Genomic DNA, 16,994 nt, shown 5'->3' with positions numbered 1-16,994 from the left:
ATAGGGAACCACTAAAATTTCCTGAACAGGGAGGATAAATGATAGAGACAGCTCTAAACATGAGAACCAGGGAAAAAAGTACTAAAAATAGACCCCAAGGGCACATGCATGAAATAATCCCAAAACATCTCCCAACCTACCAGGCAACCAGATTTGAAACCTCATTGTCCCCCTCACCCACCTAGCTCTCTCTTTCCTTTTACATCTCATCATTTTTCAGGCCTTGTCACTTTGTCCTCCATCTATCTCCTCTGAAGCTCATCACCTTTTGCCTAGCCTATTATAACAGCCTCAGAAGGGGGCTCCCTGCCTCTAGCATTGCCGCTCTCTAGTCCATCTTTCTACAATGTGAAGCCAAGTGACTCTGGGATACATGGCAGCACCTCATGTTTTGTGTTTAAGCCCTTCACAATGAGGGTCCAGCCCACCTTTCCAGGTATTCTCGTTTCCACTCAGACCAGCTGTATCATCTCTCACCTCTGTGCCTCTGCACAGACTGCAACCCATGCCTGGTGTGCTCCCCCTGCTCACCTTCCCTTTGAACAACTCCCAGCTTCCTTCAAGGTCAATCAATATCCTTCCTTTAAGTGTCAACCCTTAGACAAGTCCCACCCTGGTCCTCCAATCATCAGTCTCCTTCCTGCACACAGGCGTTACTTTGTATTTGTTTTGTATATATCTTGTATTTGCCGACACAAATAGGGATAAGACAGATAGAGAGGCAGCCTTGGAACCCGGATACCTGGGTTTAAGTCCTTGGTTATGCTGATGACTCCCAGCCAAGGTCACGCTGGCCCCAGGCGAGACACTTGACCTCTCAGTGTTCAGGGAACCTTTCTACCATTGATAGCTGAAGGGAAGGCACTGGTTTCCACCCAGGCAGAGTTTCTTCACCAGGAAATTTCTTATACCAATAAAATAGCCTGAACCCCTTCTGCTTTAGGCCTACTTATCTCAATATGTGCTCTTTAACCCCCACTAGAATGTAAAGTCTAGGAGGGCAGGGACTGTTTTGTTTATTTCTTTACATTTCCACAGGCTAACACAGTGGCTGGTGTTGTTTTTCATCATTTGGCAGTCATGTCTGGCTTTTTGTGACCTCTTCTGAAGTTTTCTTGGCAAATATACTGGCATGGTTTACCATTTCATTCTCTGGCTCATCTTACAGATGAGGAAACTGAGGCAAAAGGGGTGAAGGGACTTGCCCAAAGTCACACTGCTAGTGACTGATGTCAGATTTGAACTCAGGGAGAACTGCAGGCCGGGCTTTCCATCTACTAACTGCCCCATGGTAAGCATAGCAAGTGCTTTATAAATGCTTGGTGAGTTGAAAGAAAGTCGACTTGAACCGAATCTCAGAATGAAATCAGCCTCAAAATACTCATCAGCTTAGATAGTTTTAGTCTCTTATGAATAAAATTGGCTCATACTTCATGATAGACATAATAAATTGCTACCACTCTCCTCCAAAAACCCCAGCCCTAACCCTTCCCTCTACAGGCAATGAGAAGCCAAAGGAAATCACACTGATGAGGCCTGATGGGAGGAGAAGCTCATTAACACACTCTGTGAAATAGATTTCTAGATCCCCCTATGTCTTATCTAAAAGGGAAAAGTTGGTATGGCCCAGATCTGTCAACATTTGTCCCTAAGAAGAAAAAAGACCCCATCCTCAAAGCTTCTGCTTAAACAGAATATATGAGAGAAATCTGAACAGCGGAGGAACTCTGGGTTCCCACCACTGGCTTCCCTCTGCCTTCAGGAAGTAGACTCAAACAGGTTCTGTTCTGAGCTTAAGACTTCTTTCTTTGTCCTCCAGAGTGAAAGAAATCCGACCAAGAAATGGACAAAGGGGGCTGATGGGAGGGGCTGGGCTGCTGGCTCTCCCACTCCCTGACCTGATCCCACCGCTTGCCTTCACACTGAACAAACATCTCTGGCCATCGGCTCTATGAGAGAGGTCCTCTTTCCGGCCTGGCCTTGGGCCCACAGGGCAAATGTCAGAATGTAATGTAAATAAATTCCTCTGCTATTTCTGAGAAATGCAATTTCTGGGACAATCATCCAAAGTGACGAGATCTAACTAGCTCAGTTGAGTTTGGGAAATCAATCTGCAATAAATCTAAACTCTGAGTCTGGACAGCTTTGTCTGGAATAGGTATTAGTGGGGCAAGTCAGGGTCTCACAGATCAGCTAGAGCCTTTGACCTGGGGGTGTGAACTTATTTGTTTCTTTAAAATATTTGGGTAATTGTTTCGACATAGTTGGTTTCCTTTGTAAGCCTATGTATCCTATTTAATGAACTGCAATGACATTATTCTCAGAAGCGGCCCACAGGTTTCATCAGACCGTCAGGGGGTCTGTCCAAGATCCAAGAGTCATGGATGGGCATCAAAGCCCAAACTCTATGCTCTTTTGAGTATTCCATAAATCCCTATCCCGAGGCTGAATCCCAGCTCTGCCACTTACCCATAACCACAGGTCTCAGTTTCCTCCTCTGTGCCATGCTTTCAAGTGATCACCAGTAGCAGAGTAAAAAGGTATTTCTAGGTCGAATTTCTAACCCAGAACAAATTTTCCAAGGTCTCTGAGGTGCCTGACTGTAGAAACAAAGAGGGAGGAAAAAAACATAAATATGTCCAATAAAACCAAACTCCTGCCAAAGTACAAAAAAAGAACACATGGGAAAACTTGATATTAAAAAAAAATAAAAATACAAACGCCCCACACAACACAATAATGAATAGACTTTAAAACAGCAATAAAAAGGGAAAGAGATTAAACAGAGACATTCAGGCAACTGAATAAAAAAAAAACAAACAAGAAGGAAAGTCAAAACTAGTTTCAGTTGTCTTTGAAAAACCAAGGGGGACCAGTGGGAGGGGGAAGAAATCACTTGTACTGAAATAGTGCTGAGAAAAAAATGACTGTCAAGGACTTGAAGAACTTGTTTCGCTTTTAAACAGATTGATGTTAGAGTTGGGGTTTGTTTTTTTTTTTTTTTGTCATGCAATTACAAATTATAATTAGCTCAAAATATTTCTGTAGTATCTTCAATGCTTGGAATTGAATAGGATCTAAGATTGAATGAAGCTTTGAAGTAAATGCAGCATCTCAGGAGCTGATTAAACACGATAACTCATCAAAACCAAGGTCCCACTAATAAATTACCATGATTTGAAAGTGATTGTTTGTGGGCAGGGCGGGGCTGGAGGGAGGAAAATGAAAATTGTATCAGGGGATCGGGGCAGATTTGGAAAGTTATCAGCCAGGGTCTACAGTAATAATGGGGGGTGAGCATTCCGCAAAGTCACACTACAGGAAATGAGTTAAAAGGGGACCAAAACCTGATCCCCAGATTCACCCATTTATATAGAGGAAAGTTTTTCGAAAATACAAAAGGCAGCTTTCTTTGCCAACCCTAGAATAAGAGAAAGAACTGACTTGTTGGGATTTTTCAAGCTTCCTCAAACACCGAGCCATCCCTCCATAGACCATCTTTACATGGCCACACACATTATCAGATGCGGGTTATGTCCAGTCACGGCCGGCCAACTATACTTGTTTTGGTTTGTGTTTTTCCCCAGTTGAATCCTTTCCTTTGGGCCTTCAGGTCATTGCATAAGATGCCCTTTCTGCCTAGAAAACTGTTCCTCCTCATCTCAGAATTTCCACCTCTCAGAATTCCTACAGAATCAGCTCAGGGGCCGTGGCCAACAGGAGGCCATTCTTGATCTGCCCGGTGGATAGCATTCATTCACTCACTCATTCACTTGAAAACGCCACACATTGCCTACATTTAGCATTACTTGTCAGGCAGCATGTTGCATCCCCCCAAAAAACAATAAGCTCCTTAAAGGCAGGGGATATTGCATATTATCTTTGTGCTCCTAATGCCCAGCACCATGCCTGGCAAATTGGAGACACTTAATGATTGAGGGAAGAATGAATGAATGAATGAATCTTTTGTTCTGCACAACCAGGTTACAAGTGCAGCCAGTGGGGGAAAAATGTCTGAATTCTATTATTTAGATATATTCTACATTTATTACCCTCTTCCCCCCCAAAAAAAAAAAGCCTATAAAAGCAGGCACCCATTACTCTGATGCCAACATCCTTTCTGCACTTCTCCCTCTGCCCTCCTCATTGGCAAGGTGCTGCATCTTGATGAGGCCTGTGATGGCCACCCGTGCATCAGGAAATATGCAAACTGGTTCAAAATTGTTTGTTAAGCAGTATTAAATAGAGAAGGCTGTGGTTTCCCACGAGGTGCTGGTTCTTCTTGGCTCCATTTCTGGGTCAAATGATCTATAAAGACAAATTAGGCTAGTTTTTTCATCATATTGAGAATTCAGGCTAATAATAAGGCATGCACTGCTCACTCAAAATGAAGCAAGTTGTTATAACAAACATGGCATGGATATTTTTCAGTTATTTTCCCTTCTCTGTGAGAGCAATCAGAAGAAAAAGGCAAAATGATGTTGCAAAGGAACAAGGGACCAACCATTCTCTTGGCCAAAAATGAAAGCCAAAATAAGGCACATCGGAGCCTTGTTTGTCCCTCAATGGGCCCAAATGTTTTTCTTAATGCGGTCTATAGAATATTACACTATATTAAGAAAGCCCTTTCATGCAATGCTTTGCAGTTTATTTTATTTAGACCCCTTCATTAACTTTTCATAGGAAATATGTGTAATTCCCAACTTCAAAGTGCTTTCAAATGTAAGTTTTTGAAATGAAAGTCTTCTGTACTCACAGACTTGAATAATACTGGCAGAGGCAAACCAGTGAACTATCTTCACAGAATTCCATGAAATTTCTTCCTATCCCCTCAAAACATAGAGATAGAGATAATAGCTAGATAGAGATGACAGAGTTAGAGAGCTAAATATTATATATTACAAACATATCTAACCAAAAGAAAATCTTATTTTTTCTGGAAAGCCAAATAGTCCTGACTCTGAGGGGAAAATTCACATCTTCTGGTCCAAGTCAAAGAACATGAAATTATATATAAACACGTTATCATCCTATGACCAGTTGTACTTGCATCTATTTATTGATATTGGACCACTGCCAGTGATTTGAGATCCCATCTGTAAAAAGTCAAGAATTCAGGACACCCCAGGCATTCCATCTTGCTTTCATTTATGCCGAAGGGAAATAGCCTTCTTGCTGAAGGCTTGTGCTCTCTGAACGGACCCTACTGAGATGACCAAGTTTTGATGTACGTTTCCACTCGCCAGCTACCTTGCTTCCCTACATGAGAGCATTTAGATATCTCAAATCCTTTTGTTGAGAAATTGGAGCCGAGTTTTTACAAGCTTTGATGGATATAAGTGACCCCAGATCCAGCCCTTGGTCACTGTGCTTAAAGTTTACCTTTGGAATGGATTAAACTTCAGAGAGTCGGGTCAACAAACATCAAGGGAGGAAGGTAGAGATGATGGGGAAATGTCATCATGTGGAATTCTATACATATAAATAAAATTGGAAAAATCCACTTCAACTGAGAGGAGGAGATGACTCCACAGGGTGAACCTCTGCAGAGAAGCAAGATGATTTAATTTGAACCCAAAGATGGAGATGTAGAAGAGAAGTGAGAAAGCTCCAGAGTCAATAAGAAAGCCTTATTTGGGCCAATGTCCCACAGAGATTTGAGCCCCAGGGTTAGGCTCAGACACCATCAAGCTGCCTGCTTAAGAAGGGGAAGAAGCTCTCACCAAGCAGAAGTCATTTGGGAAGATTTTCACCCAAATCACAACGAATTAAAGAGGAATTAAAAGGGGAGAGAAATAAAGAACTGGGTGGGCTCTACTGAGTATTTCCCCAGCTACTTCAGACACGCTCCAACAAGCATGGACAAGCTATAAAAAGGAGGACTAGATGGTCACACCATTTCTAGGCTTGTTGGGAAGAAAAAGACAAACACAATACAGTGGTCCGGAGCCAAAATGAAATGGCCAGAGACAGCATGGTATAGCAGATGGAACAAATGACACTCTTATGGTCAGGAGGACCTGGGTTTGAATACTGTTCAAATCACTGATTAGCTCTGTGACTCTGAGCAGGACAATGAACCTCTTTGAACTTCCATTTTCTCACCTTTAAAACTGACATCATCCCACTATCTAAAGCACTGACCTTAAAGAGTGGCTGTGAGGATCAAGTGAGAAGGGATCCAGCACATTTTGTATTTTAAGTGCTACGGTCCCGCTACATCAGAAACCACTTTAACCGAAAGTAACCATACAATGGTGTCGTTGGTCAGTATCTTCTTCCTCCATACTGGGCTGGTTCCTGAACTGAACCTGGCTCAGGGAACTGAGAACATAGTTTTACTCGCCAGGAGGAAAAGGTGGGACCTGAGTTGCTGGGGTGTCCAAGTCAGAAGAGAGCCAACAGAAAGTGGCTATTCTCCATGAAAGGGTCAAGCTTGGCTGCACATTCTGAAAGGCAGGCCTGGGCCTAAGGCAATGTGGCAGTGGTTGGGAGTCAGGGGGCAGGTGGCTAGGAAGGCTGGAGAGGCAAGGATGCAGTTTTCTTTTCCTTTAAATCAGTAAAAGAAAATCTCAGACATATCAAAGGAATTAATGAGGATCCAGAACTCAAAGATATTATATTGGAAAAGAACTTTCTGAATTGCCAAATAGCTGTTAAGGGCTCATTAGCCCTTTGAATCGGAAGCCATCTCAAAAGGCTGTTGGGGGAGGGTTGCTAAGGTTTAGTTGGTTTGTGATATATAACAAGAACTCATTATCTTTTCCCTGAAGCTCACTCCTCTGTTAGGCTTGGTTGTTTCTGTTGAAGGCACTACAACCCTTCCAGTCACCTGAATTTGCAGCTTAAAGGTGGACATCTAATCCTCCCTCACTCCTACTGCAAACCTCCCAGTGCCACCTACACAGCCAATCAGCTGCTCGGCCTCGTCTTGCCAATTCTACTTCCACTTCTCTACCCCTCTCCCTTCTCCATGCACATGTGATTCACCCTTCATTTTCAAAGAGGACCAATGAAATCCCAGGATGATGATGTCTCAACTTGTGCGTCAACTGGATTTGAGTGGGGCAGACTTGCACAAAGTTGTCAGCTTCACTCTCTCTTCCAGTCATCAGAGTGGAGGAGGTTAGGGCCAAGATGGAGGAGAGAAGCCAGGAAATTGTCTTGAGTTCTCTCCAGTTTTCCTTGGAAGCGATGCTAAATCCAGCCTCTAAACGGAATCTGGAATAAGTACCCACAAAAAGACAGAGTGAAACAATTTCCCAGCTTCAGATAACTTAGAAAGACTTCGGGAAAGATCTGTCTCCCTTGGGTGAAATGGAAGTGAGTGGCAATACGGATCAGCAGCTGAGGCTCCTCCATCTGATTTAGCGGGTCAATTGTGAAGCCTCCAGCCCCAGCACAGAAGGTGAACTGTGAGCCCTGGAACCCTAGCACAATAGGTGCAACTAGCCTGGGCCAACCCAGTGCAGTAGGCAAGCTTCTAGTATCTCCATCCCACATATGGAAAACCAGTGCCAAGGCTGCTTGTACCTCAGTAAAAGAAGCTTGGGGTAGTGACCCTGTGCTATGTAGGAGCACAGCTTTACTTTTAAAAATGAGCCTAGTGCCAGCCTTAAAGTCAGGAGGACCTGAGTTCAAATGTGGCCTCAGACACTTAACACTTCCTAGCTGTGTGATCCTGGGCAAGTCACTTAACCCTAATTGTCTCAGCAAAAAACAAACAAACAAACAAACAAGCAAAAACAAAAAAACAAAAAGCAGAGCAAACAGGATTAAGTGACTTGCCCAGGATCACCCGGCTAAGAAGTATCTGAGGCCACATTTGAACTCAGAGCTTCCTGATGTCAGGTCTGGTGTTCTATCTGCTGTATCACCCAGATGTCCCTTTCATACCTCCTCCTTTTGCATTCATTTTAATTTGTAAACCCTTCTCAATCAATCTGGCTACCTTAGGCCTCACATTAAGTTTTTTAGATGAATAAATGAAAAGCTCTTATTTAAGCATTTATCAAATGTCCAAAATATGGGGGACACCGATGTAAAAGTGAAGCCATGTCTTCCCTTGCGAACTTATATTCTGATGGGGAGGGAAAACCAGCCACAGAAAGTCATTGTAGTCTGGAAAACTACCACAATGGTAAGTAGAGCCAGAGGAGAGGTGACTGTTACATCTTTGCCAGAAGCAATGGTAACAGCGGTCTGATTATGATTCCTAAAACAAGAAGTAGAAAGGGGAGCAAAGGAAAAAATATTTATATAGCATCTACTATGGGCCAGGCACTGCTCTAAGCACTTTTGAAAATATAGTCTCATTTGATCTTTACTACAATCTTATAAGATAGGTACTATTATTATCCTCATTTTATGGTTGAGGAAAATGAGGCTTAAGTGGCTAGGTAAGTGACTAGGCAGGGTCACATGGCTAGTAAGTGAGGCTGGAATTGAAAACAGGTTTTCATGACTGTGGGCCCAGCCCTCTCTTCACTGTAACCCACAGCTGACTCTGGGCATAAGAAGAGAGAGTGTGGCATGGGGGTGGCAAAAAGGTGGGCAGATGAGAAGTTGGCATGAGAAGTAGGATGATGGGAATTTGTGCTCTTCACTCACCAATCAGCACAGGTAAGTCTTAGTGTAAGAGGCACAGCGCAAGCTAGACAAAGACCCTCAAGCCCTCAAGATCTGGACAGGCAAGCAGAAGGCTGGATGGCAAAGGGGCGGCTAGGATGGGCAACGGATACGGTGGGAAGCATGGTCTGGACAGTCAGGGCCAGGGGGCAATGGAATGCATCAAAAACTGAATTCACCATCTTCCCCCCAAGCTGGCTCCCTCTTTCGGTCACTTTAATTACACTAAAAGATTCTCTCATGTCTTTCTAAAGAAGCCAGTTTGTTAAGCCATCCAAAGGGAGAAGCTGTATCTAGTACCTAATTAGGAAGCCTAACCAATAGAATGCTTCTTTTTGTAGAGCTGTTGTGAGGGGGCTCTGGGACCACTGATGAGCTAGTGCTCAAAAGAAACACTGATTAGAAGGAGACAATGAGACAGCTTTACTTTATGGAGCTGGAGGTGCCAAACAGGGAAGAAGGGTGCTCCGATATATTTCTTTCTTCTGCTTTCCTGCTACAGAGAAAAAGAAGGGAGCCAGGGTGATTTGGGTTTAAGGCATGGCCCTTAAGAAAAAGCAAGCTGCTAAACCCTAAGATATTTTGGGAGGTTTCAGTGAGCCAAAAAATTATATTCCTTTAGGCAGAACACCTACAGGCAAAAAAGTAGCTACAGGGAGAGACAGAGACAGAGCCAGAGAGAGCACAGAGATAGGAAGAAGGGAGCATCACAAGGGTAGACATGGCCTCTCCTCTGCTACGCTACAAAACGGCACCTAAGGCTCCTCTTCTTTAAGAAAGCGCAGCTAGAAGAGACGAACTGCCTAAAAGTGTATGCCAGCAGCCTGGTAGAACCAGAACTGAAGTCCTGGACAGGCCCTCACTGAGCTTTGGACTCATCTGAGCTGTGAGTGTTCGGATCTAGTCAAACACTGGCGAGAACCAAAGCCTCCTGAGTGAAGCAGCTAATTGTACATAGGTCCTTATTTCTGTTTTGTACTCTTCTATCAATGCGATGTGGCTGAAATTCAGGAAATAAACGCCATCCCCCCAAGTCCAAGTTGCTTTAGAAACAGAAGCCTGGCCCAAACTCCTCCTTTTACAAAGTCCCACAGTGGTGAAGTGACTTCCAAGACCACATAGGTCATAAAATGAGCCAAGGCTCTAACTCAGATCCTATGACTGAAGAATATCATGATAGCAAGGGATGGTGGGAATGGCAGCCCAGGCCCTTTGCTGCTACCTTAAACCATTCAAAACTGCAGGGCAAGGCCTCCAACACATCTTGGACAGAGAGTTCACAGAAGGAGCCAAAACAGAACTGTCTCAGGGAGGATTCATAGATGTATAAAATACTTGTTTGTGCTTTTGGCCTCATTTCCCTCCCACCACAGTCATTTTGATAAGGATGGGCATCGGGCAGGATTATGTTCACTTCTATGTTTGGTAGAAGAAACACCACTCAATGGCTAAGGGTCACGGTGTGGTTGGCTAGACCCGGGATACCTGGTTGTGAAGGCAGAAGGCCCAAAGCTGGGCCTACATCCTCTGTCTGGTGGCAACCACCCAAGAGAAAATAGCCTCAGGAGAAGGGAACTTATAAGCACCAACTTGGAACAAAGGCGAATGGTGGAATCATTCATTAAAGAGCTTATCTGAAGAAAGGGGAAACAGAAGAAAAAAACAAATGCTAACAGTTGAGGCAAGGCCTGGTCCCAGCCCTTTCTGGGACACAAGACGCTCCATGGCTGAATTGGAGATTGCTTCCAGTGTCTCATGGGTGCCACAGAGGGGTCCCATCAGCTCAAGCAGGACAACTAGGGAGAAAGCACAAACAGTTCAAATACTGAAGGGTAGAAGAAGTTAGCTAAAGCAGAGAAGAATTTAACCCGGAAATCACTGAATTGACACGATGAAGAGCAAAGAATGCCTCCTGCATTGTACAACCCATGCCAATGGGGAGAGGGAGGTTGGGAGGCAATTTAGAACTCAAAATTTGAAAGGAAAAAATATTAAAATTCCTTTTACATGCAATTGGGCAAAAATATAACAAAATTTTTTTTAAGAATATATTTTATTGGTTAAACCTGGAAAAGAAGGGATGAAATGAGGGAGATTGAAATATTTGCAAAGAGCTAAAAAACAGACAGATTTTTCCCCAGTCCTGCAGAACAGTATACCTGGAAAAGGACAAAGTTCAAATCATTGTAACCAACTGCATCTGACTCTATGTGTACATGGAGCCTTGTTGTCAGGGAGCCAGGCTCAGAAAAAGCAGATCCTTCCCAGGGCCCAGGCCTTTTATCTGAGCGCCCAAGTCCATTCCTACATGCAGGGAGACATGGAATTAACAATGAATACAATGGATGAGATGCTCACCTTTTTTTCTTGAAGCATTTAGAAGGGGAAGCGAAGAAAGGAAATGTAGGTAATTAAACAGAAATGAGAGATCTTACACAAATATCTATTGGCAGAAGGTCAGGCCCTCCGAAAATCTCCGCTGTGACAATTAAGCAGTTCTAGCTGTAAACACTAATACTGGTGGAGGTGGAAGGGAAACTGGTTATCAGGTTTATTAGAATAAAACCCTTTTTGGTAACTTGAGAGAGGGTCCCAAAGAAGACCAAAATACTTTCCCAGCCCGTGCCAGTGTCCGTGGGAGATGAGTGCCCTGGCAAAGCAATGCTGAGCAGAACGAGGCCTACCTGCCTCCTCCTTGCCACGACTCCCTTGGTCCCTGTAGAAGATGCAATCTGGCACTCATTTTATGTGCTAGGGAATATGAACTTAACTAAAGAAGACCTATAAAGTTCAGACAGGCTATTCTCTGGCCCATAAACCTTCCCAGGCTCAAGCTGTTACAACTCAGTCTACCCAAGTGAATGAGACAGAAGCCACAGGACTTGACCCCCAAAGCATGGGGACTATCTCAAAGGAGATTCCTCTCAAATGCCACTCAAAAATCTCAGCAGATTATGGAAGCAAGATCAACATCAGAGATGATGGGATGGGAGATTGACACCAAGGGGGGTCAGAGATCACTTCGTCTGACTCCCTCCTCCTCCAGGGAGGACTGGGATTTGTCCAGGGGCAGCAAGCACTGAGTGGCCAAAGAAGAAGTGAGCTCAGGTCCTCAAGGCCCACAGAGAGGATGGAGCTGGCTCAGGTTAGAAGCAGGCATGGCAGCCAGCTTGCCTCAGTCTGTGCGTGTGCCATTCAGGTAAAAGATGGGTCAAAGGGAAGCCCTAAAGGATTTCATTGAAGTGGGCATCCTTTGGAATACATCCCTTAGCTTCAGGCCTGAGTGATCTGGAAGGGCTACACATAGGACTCCAATTCCCTCAGGAACAGATTCTTCCACTTCACAACAGCTAGATATCCTCTGGCCTCATGTACATAAAAGAGGTGGAAGTGCTCCCCAGACTTCCTCCAATATACCTAGCTAGACCAAAAGAGTCCCACCTCGGGGCGACAAGCATGTCCTGAAACGGTTCCCTCCATTAGAATGGAGCAGCCTGGATTATCTCACTTTTCTGGATGGATTGTTCCCAGTCTTTAGTACAGGACTGGCATACAGTAAGTGCAAAATAGATACTGATTTTCTCCTACAATCATTCTTTCAAAATAGTTAGCACTTACCATCTAAATCTCTTGGGTAGCCAGTTTCCCAACCGTTATCCTCTTGTACCAAACTCTATGCTAATTCTTGGTCCTGGCTCGTTTCCTGCAGGGGAATTGGACTCTCAGATATTTTTGCTCTTCCATTCCTTTCCCAATTGGAATGGAAGCCTTTTACAGCCCCCTGCCCACCTCCCACTCACCCCAGCTTCCTTTTTCATCCATCTCAAACATATAAGATGCTCCCATATGTGAGCCTCTCAGTACACAAGAATGTCAATGTCCCTGTGGCGTGTGTGGGGAAGGCCGGAGCCTGGCTTTGATGCACTGAGAACAAAGGCACATATTTGGGCCGTAGACAGACCTAATGGCACCCCTCGCTTTTGCTGTCCCTTTGTCTCTTTCTTACTCTTGCATTCCTAAGCTGAGATCCCTATGCAAACTTCCAAAGAGATTAGAGTAGGCAGATAATGGCGATTCTCAGAGGTACATCAAGTGTACCCAGAAGAGTTAGAGGGTTTGATGTACACCACCCAAAGATACAGGAACAGGTCCCTTTGTCTATGTGGAGCAAGAAAAACTTGTGGGGTCAAGAAACACAGGCTGCACCAAATATCCCCATGGTCCATTCCCCTCTTTTTTTGTCCTTTGCTCCCTCAAGCAATTACAATGTTGAAAGATATCAAAGTTGGGGTTTGGGAAAGGAGGCCTCCCCTCTTTCTAGCCTGCCTTTCCTCCATCTCACTGCTTTAGCACTGAAATGACCAGTCACTGTCCTGCTCACTAAAAAACGCAGCTCCAACGGTACTTTTTTGCCTCCAGATAAAGATGATGAAGAAGATCCCCTCTGCCGAAAACATTTCAGAACCTGACAGAGAATGTGATGCAATCTGCGATGAGGGAGACCCTGGCATCAAATTGACTGTCCAAGAGGTTGAAAAGGTATAGGAGTGCTCCCTGCTCTTGGGAAATACTTCCCAGGCACACCTGAGAGTATTCTAAGAATGCTCGTCACTGGAGCAGCTAGGGGGCGCAGTGGATAGAGCACCAGCCCCGAATTCAGGAGGACCAGAATTCAAATCTGGTGTCAGACACTTAACACTTCCTAGCTGTGTGACCCTGGGCAAGTCACTTAACCACAGCCTCAGGGGGAAAAAAAAAAAAAAGAATGCTCATCACTTCACAATTGAGGAGTAAAGCTCCTACAAGGAAACAGGTCGTTTTCATGCTTAATTGTATGTAGGGTCTCTCTGCAATGGGTCATACCTCCACCAGGCCATCTACATTTGGGTTCAAAGGTCGGTCAGTCAATGGTGTTTTAATGACAAACTTTGGACATCTTCTGGTTAAGGCATTCTGCTTGGAGAGAGAGAGTTAGCCTTGGAATCAAAAACGTGCAGGGTCCAAGTCGGCTTTCCAATATATTCTAGCTGGGGAGCTGGAGCAAACAATTTCACTTCCATCAGCTAGACTACCAATTACAAATGAGGTTCCCATTTGGGTCAGGGGAGGACGTTTCCACACCACGAGTTCCCCATATTGGTGATTTTGTACCCCCTCTGAGTGGCACCCCAATTTATCCTCAAACTCACAGGTTGGATAGATGGCAAGGGGAATCCCATGGCTCATTACTTCCCCCACTACACTCACTAGTCCAGTAACACACTTAGTGTCAGACTTAATTTGTTTTTTGGCACATGGAGCAGTGGCAAGAAAAATGGCCTGGAAGCTAGGAGGACACAGGTTTGACCTCCATTCTGCCTGTGTGCCCGTGGGCATGCCATTCAACCTGTAGCACTCGGAGAAACTCTCTAAAACTGTAACTAGCAGAAGAAGTTTGCTTTGGGAGATGGATTTTCTTATACATGTGAAATCACAGGTCCATTCCTTACTTCCCACATACCAAAAGGACAGTGGGAAGGGTAGTGCCAAAACATTCCTCACAAGAACCTGGGACAACTCACCCCAAAGTATCTTCAGGTCCACATGGAAAGTGCATGCACAGGGTATGTATGCAGCAAAGGGGCAACTCCTGGTCCATGGACTCCTCATGCAGCTCCCCGGGGGTACAAGGCCCTTCTGGATGGGCTCAGAGGATCTAGTTCTTTCTTAAACCCATAGTCATGTCTTCTGTGTGGCACAAGGCCCGACAATCCCTAAAGCCAGGCCCCTTGGGTGACTCTCGCTTGCATCTGCATCTGTCACGGGTATATCACTTTGTTCCCAACTAGATGCCATGTCTCTGGGTCACATGGTCAATGTGGGAAGGGAGGGAGAATAAGGGAGAAAAGAAGGGGAGAAGTCTCCTCTTCACCAAGAATTCTTTCCTCTCAGAGGCCTAGTTTCTCCCACCCTCCCACCCCTACCCCATCAATTTCTTGCTCCACCTTGAACATGAGTGAACACTGAGCCGGAACTGTGACAGCTCAGGGACTGCTGCCATTCCCCCACCATTTAAAACCCCCAGAGGCACAGTTAGCTTGTTTGGCAAGCCAATCAACTATTCTTTTCTTGATCCAATCAAAGAAACTGTGCCTCAAAGAGGTCAAAGGGCCCAAACTCATCTTGTTGACACATTTAGAGCTTCATCATGTGTGACTGACTACATTTAGTGAGTATATTAGCTGAGCTGGGGGTTGGGGGTGGGGTGAATTACAGTGGAATTAGAGGGTTGGACCATCTAATACTAACAACAAGAGACTACACACTGTATGTGACCTTGTACTTGTTCAGTCATTTTCAATCATGTCCGGCTGATCGGGATCCCATTTGGTTTTCTTGGCAAAGGCACTGGAGTGACTTGCCATTTCCTCCTCCAGCTCATTTGAAGATGAGGGAACTGAGGCAAACTGCCCGGGGTCCCACAGCTAGGAAGTGTCTGAGGCCACATTTGAACTTGGGGAAATAAGTCTGCCTGACTTCAGGCTTGGAGCTCTATTAATGACCCAGCTAGCCACCCATAGGTGATCTTAGAGGAAAGGAAAACATCTGGCTGTTGCATGGATGGATTTCCTCTTAAAGGCTAAAGCTGGCTGACATTATTACCATGAAACCTTGTGTGAGTGTGTGTGTGTGTGTGTGTGTGTGTGTGTGTGTGTGTGTGTGTAGCTTGTAGATATCTATTTATGTACACAGTCTCCCCATACAATTGCACTTGAGGGCAGCTACAGTTTGCCCCTTTCCTTGTATCCTTGACACAATAATGAACTTACCGATTGCTTGCTGAGTGACTGACTGACTGAAACAGTGCTTGGAAAACTCATGTGTCCTACCATGCACCCCACTGCTACAGCCACACAGGCCAGACCCAGTACCCCAGCAATTTGGACACCTAAGGCTTGGGAGTCCAGTTCATGCCCTATCAGCAGAAGATGTCAGAGGAATGGAGAAACTAGTCTGGAAACAAACTACGTATTCATGTATGCACATGTGTGTGTGTGTGTGTGTGTGTGTGTGTGCACACAGGCAGGCGGGTTTCTATGCATGCATATATATACACACATACATGTGGGGCAGCTATGTAGCACAATTAATAGAGCAATTCTGGCTTCCACCACTTACTATCTATAAGACCCCAAGTGAGTCACATCACCCTGTCTGCCTCAGTTTCCTTGTCTGGAAAACCAGCTGTAATAAGAAATGGCAGGTCACGCCAGCATCTTTGTGGAGAAGTACCCAAATGGGGTCATGAAGAGTCGAACATGATTGAAATGACTCAACAACAATACATACAGACCCATATATTCTATGTAATACATACATGTATATTTTTTTCCAAAGGAGGGCAAAAATAAAATCAAATAAAATAGTGGCTTCAGTCTCTGTTTTTCTGCTCACTTACAAGCGCCGTCTACAAACCCCAAAAGCTGCATCAGAAGAAAACGTCCAGAATTGTACAAAAAGAAAAGGACGTCATTTCCTGTTGTCCCAGGGCTGCTGAGAGGTACCGCATCTCCCGCCCACTGAGTGTCTTTTGCAAGGATAAACAAGTTTCTTCTAAGAGTGGCAGGTTTTTTTGTGAGTCTCTGGATACTAAATTGTGGGTAGCTTCTTGAAACCCCTCAGGTCGGGTGGGGTCAGCTGTACACCAGATCAACAAGCAAGGTCATGCTCAGCTCAGCAAGTGACTGGGACAGAGGGGGGATAAAGCAGGAGAGATCTGGAAGAGCCAGTATGACTTCCTGATGGAGTGCCAGCCTCTTTGAGGCCCTGAGCAAATCACGAAGAGAAGTTAGGTGAGGAACTATCAGGGGCTTCTCACATAACTCTTCTTCCCAAATTGATTTTCCAAGTCTCTTAGCCTACCCTTTCTCCAACTTTCTCAATATCTGAGCTATCAGGCACATCAAAAGAATGACCTGGCAATCCCACTGGTGTGCAATACAACCACATTTTCAGCTCTGTGTCTCTTCTGAATTCTAATCTGATCTCCATTTTGCTATCTTGATGCTTGAAAGTGGATGCTCTGTAGGTGTCTCAAAAGCAACACGCCCCAAACAGAAGTCATTATCCTCCCTCCCCTTTCCCGTCTCTCCCCAGCTTCCCTTTGGCCGCTAGGACACCCCCATATTCCCAGGCTCTGGCTTCACACCCTCCTCACTCTTCCTCAGCCCACATGCCCGATGAAGTAAAAAAGCCTGTCGTTTCTGGCTACGTCTCTCAATCTGGCTCAATCAATCTACTCAGATAGTTGCCACCCTGAGTCAGGCCCTGGTCACCACACGGCTGGACGGCTGCCCAGAGCTTTCCAATTCATCTCCCTCAACTGC

The sequence above is a fragment of the Sminthopsis crassicaudata genome, chromosome X (assembly GCF_048593235.1).
Source record: "Sminthopsis crassicaudata isolate SCR6 chromosome X, ASM4859323v1, whole genome shotgun sequence".
NCBI classification, from domain to species: Eukaryota; Metazoa; Chordata; class Mammalia; order Dasyuromorphia; family Dasyuridae; genus Sminthopsis; species Sminthopsis crassicaudata.
Note: the sequence above shows the minus strand (reverse complement) of the source record.